This window comes from Montipora foliosa, chromosome 1 (genome assembly GCF_036669935.1).
Source record: "Montipora foliosa isolate CH-2021 chromosome 1, ASM3666993v2, whole genome shotgun sequence".
Taxonomy (NCBI): domain Eukaryota; kingdom Metazoa; phylum Cnidaria; class Anthozoa; order Scleractinia; family Acroporidae; genus Montipora; species Montipora foliosa.
In genome coordinates, this window is record NC_090869.1 from 41,909,145 (window position 1) to 41,913,743 (window position 4,599).

Here is a 4,599-nt window from a genome sequence, read left to right on the forward strand (position 1 = left end):
TTATTAAACCTTCGAGTTAACGCAGTGTTTCCTCTTTATTGGCGTGGTGGCAGCGGTGGGCAGCTGGTTTCCAGTCCTCCGGAGCGCACTTTCTTGACTTGGCTAGCATACGCCTACAGCCTGATGAGAGACCTGAGGACCTGTTTCAGCGTCTTATGGCTTTCTTTGAGGATAACCTCCTTTCTGTTCACGGCGGCTTAACACACCATGGAGATCAAGTAACTGCCGAAGAAGACCTCTCCCCCACACTGGAGAACACTGTTGTCTTCCTCTGGCTCCAGTTGATACATCCCGGATTACCCCTCTTGGTGAAACATAAATACGGTTCTGAATTACGCAATAAGACCCTGGCTTCACTAAAACCTGAGATTTCTCAAGCTCTTGGATCTCTCCTTGATGAGTTACGTAGCATCGACGATACCAAAGCCATGCGTATTGGCAGTACCACACCAAGGCGCCTCCCTAATGCTGGCCAAGGCCAACCCCGACAACGCCCCTTCTTGTCTTGCATCCTCTGCAAAACTGCCGGTCGCCCACATACCACTCACAACCTTATGGATTGTCGCTACCTACCTGACCGTGACCGTCGACCATGGGCTCGGTCACACCTGGTGATGGATGACCCTGACGACCTCGTTGCTGAGGAGTGCGAATCCTTGGATGAGAGCGGTGACCTTGTAGTCCCACCAGTCCAGAGTGAAGAGCCAGCAGCCCTTCGCGTGAGCATTGTCCAATCACCTGTCCTTAACACCTTCTACCACGAACACCCAGTACAGCTCACCCTGGACACCGGTGCAACTTCCAACATGGTCCGCGCCTCCGCCGCTCAACTGTATGGTTTCCCCATAACCCCGGCCTCCCAAATGGCTCGTCAGGCCGATGGAGTTACCCCAATGGATGTCATTGGCGAAGTCCACTGCTCCCTAACCCGCGGACAGTGGACGTTTGACTTAGATGCCCTGGTCGTTCGTCAGCTGGATGTCGATATCCTGGCCGGTAACCCTTTCATGACCCGCAACGACATTGGTGTTCGCCCTGCCAAACGTCAGATTGAGATAGGTGGCACTGAGATTATCAGCTACAGCTCACCCTCCAGGCATACACGCCAGCCAAACGTGCGGCGTACCCAATCCTTCCTGCTACACAACCCACATCGGACAGTCGTTCTGCCAGGGGAGTTTGTCCAGTTCAGTACCCCTTCCGACGCGGACTCCGACACCCTGTGGGCCCTGGAGCCCAGGCTGGATTGCCCTTCTAACATGCCTCGTAAACCTGAAGATGCGTGGCCTCCGCCCCAGCAAATTCAATCTGTCGATCATGCCGTACGCGTCCCCAACACGACCAGCTCCCCCATTCTCCTGAAGAGCGGTGAGCAGTTATGCCAGGTTTGGCACATTCTACCTGTTGAAGCCTCTACCTCCACTTCACCTCCCACCACACGTACTGCTGCCTCCCCTTCTCCAGCCACCTGCAAGCCCTTCTCCCCCCATGTGATCCTTGATCCTGATGGGTGCCACATCAGGACATTCGTGACCAATTCATAGCTCTCAATCTGGAGTTTGATGATGTGTTCAATCCTTCCATCTCTAAATACAATGGTGCAAGCGGCAAAATTGAGGCTGTTGTCAACATCGGCCCCACCCTTCCTCCTCAGCGCAAAGGCCGGCTTCCACAGTACAACAGGAACACCCTCGAGGAATTACAAGACAAATTCGATGAGCTCGAAGCTGCTGGCGTCTTTGCAAAACCTGAGCAGGTCAACGTCCATGTCGAGTACCTGAACACCTCGTTTCTTGTTAAGAAGCCCAATGGTGGTAGCCGGCTCGTGACATCCTTCGGAGAAGTCGCCCAGTACAGCAAACCTCAACCCTCCTTAATGCCAAATGTTGACAGTGTGTTGCGCGAAATAGGGAAGTGGAAGTACATTGTTATCACTGATTTGCTGAAGTCTTTCTATCAGATTCCCCTTGCGAATTCATCTATGAAGTAGTGTGGTGTTGCGACACCGTTTAAAGGCATCCGTGTTTACACTCGTTCTGCCATGGGCATGCCTGGCTCCGAAACTTGCCTTGAAGAACTGATGTCCCGAGTTCTGGGAGACTCATTCAAGAGGGCTGTGTTGCCAAAATTGCTGATGACCTGTACGTTGGGGCAACAGCCCCATTGAGGTCCTCAACAATTGGAGAAGAGTTCTTGCTCTACTCAAAAGAACAATCTTCGCTTATCCGCAGCCAAAACTATCATCTGCCCAAGAAAGGCCGTCGTACTAGGATGGGTGTGGTCTAATGGCACCCTGCAAGCTAGCCCCCACAAATTGGCCGCACTATCCTCGGTCGAGCCTCCCTCCACAGTGCAAGGAATCCGCTCCTTTGTCGGAGCTTACAAGGTTCTAAGCCGAGTCCTTCCCAGATTTGCGGAGCTGCTTGATCCCCTCGACCAAGCCACTGCAGGGAAAGAATCCAGAGACAAGATTGTGTGGTGCGACGAATTACTGCTGGCCTTCAAAACCGCCCAACATGCATTGGTAGACAACCGGACCATCACCATCCCCCAGCCTCAAGACGCCCTTATGGATCGTGACTGACGGCTCTGTCAAGAATAGAGGCATCTCAGCCACACTTTACGTACACCGAAATGGCTCGCTGCTCTTAGCCGGGTTCTTCAGCGCCAAGCTTCGTAAGCATCAAGTGACTTGGTTGCCCTGTGAGATCGAAGCTTTGGCTATTGGCGCGGCAATTAGACATTTTGCCCCTATATCATTCAATCCCCACACACAACCGAAGTACTCACCGACAGCAGACCTTGTGTTCAGGCTTATGAAAAGCTCAAGAGAGGAGAATCTCAGCCAGCTCAAGGGTCACCACCTTCCTGTCAACAGTCAGCCGCTATTCTGTCCACATACGTCATATCGCCGGAGTTGGAAACCTACCCTCCGATTTTGCAAGCCGTAACCCAAGGAATGTTTGGACTCTAGTTGCCAAATTTGCAAATTCATCGTCGAACTCGAGGATTCCGTTGTTCGCAGCCTCTCTGTTAGTGATGTCCTTCAAGGGTCTGCCAAGATGCCCTTCACTAGCCGTGCTGCCTGGCAGGCTACCCAGCTGGAGTGTCCACACCTCCGGAGAACACACTCGCCCTTAGCCAAGGGACCCGACCCTCTAAGAAGGCCACAAAATTATTGATTTGAAACGCTTACTTAACAATAATGTCGTTAATCGCCGCTGACGGCCTTCTTGTTGTGACGAGACCATCAACCCTTCCAACCCCTCTGAGCGCCTGGTGTCCGCCTCTCTGGTTGTCACCTCGCTCCGTCTTTAGACGGCCTATTAAACAGCTCTTCACATCCAGGTTAGCAATCCGTTCAAAGTACACAAACAAAGCGTCTCTTCAGCCGATACTTCTTCGCTCTAGACGTTGACAAGGCCATCGACCTTGTATCTCTCCTGTCACACCTGTGGAGTCCGTGAAATGAAGTTCAATCCCTAAAACACTTTCAGCCCCAGTCAAGCATGGAAGCTCCTCGGTCCATGGGCGTCTCATTCGCTGCTGATGTTGCTCGAACGTCACCGACAATTGATCCTACGTAACTGAAGAGAGGACTGTCTCCTCGTTTCACACTTTACCCACCCCTGTCAAGAGCCGAGAAACATGAGGATCTTGCGCCCCAAACGCCTCCATAGTCTTATGTTCCCAGCGCGTTCCTTACATGATGCGGCGTGTTGTGACAGTCCGTGGTGCATCCTGCCCCTGCGTTCCTGTGGCCAATTGCCTCCACCCAATTCTCCTCTCCCACGGAATTCACCCTTGGAGATCGGCAGAGGTCAAGAATCCAAATAAGAATCCGTTGCAGAGCGTGCCATTGAGGAGGCTTGGTTTAGAGCTCCTCAACTTGGGCCCTGAGGGAGGACCCGTGTCTGACGTCACTTCTGCACCTAGCCCACCGGCAAAACACAAACTCCCGCATCCGAAGCGTGATGGCCCGTCTTCGGCGCGGGAGGTCCTGAGACTCAACGCGACCAGCTAACTGGCGAACAGCTCCCCCAAATAGTTGACAGACACCTCATCCTTAGTTCAGAATTACTCCCGCCAGCAGAATATCACGCATCCAGCGGCAAAGTCTAACGGGCTCGTGGCCGTACCAACCGACCCTTCAGCTGCCGTCTATTGTTCGCGACTTAGTTTCTTCTTGAAAGGTGACCGAGACAAATTGAAAGCCCGTGAGAAATACCTTGTGGTCTGCGTCGTGAGGACCTCTATTGCGAGCTCCGGAAGTTCACACTCCCAGTTTTCGCAGCAACCTCTACTTGGTGCCTATGTCGGAATGTTATCTCAGTTGGCTCCGACAAGTTTTTAGCTCTGTCCCGCAGGGCCCCATTCGTGGCCTTCTTTAGCCTTCCCCATTTGACGCTGATGATGACGCCCGACCCCGTTGGTTCTACTCCCAGACAGCCCCCTGTCCCCTGCACCTTCTCCAGTGGTTACTCAGACTCCCGCCTATGAAACAACCACGGATCCAGCAACACTGTGCACGATGTTGACCCCGTTCAGGAACTTCCTCCAGTATCTGCAGGCCATTGTCCCCCCACCCTGCACCCCATC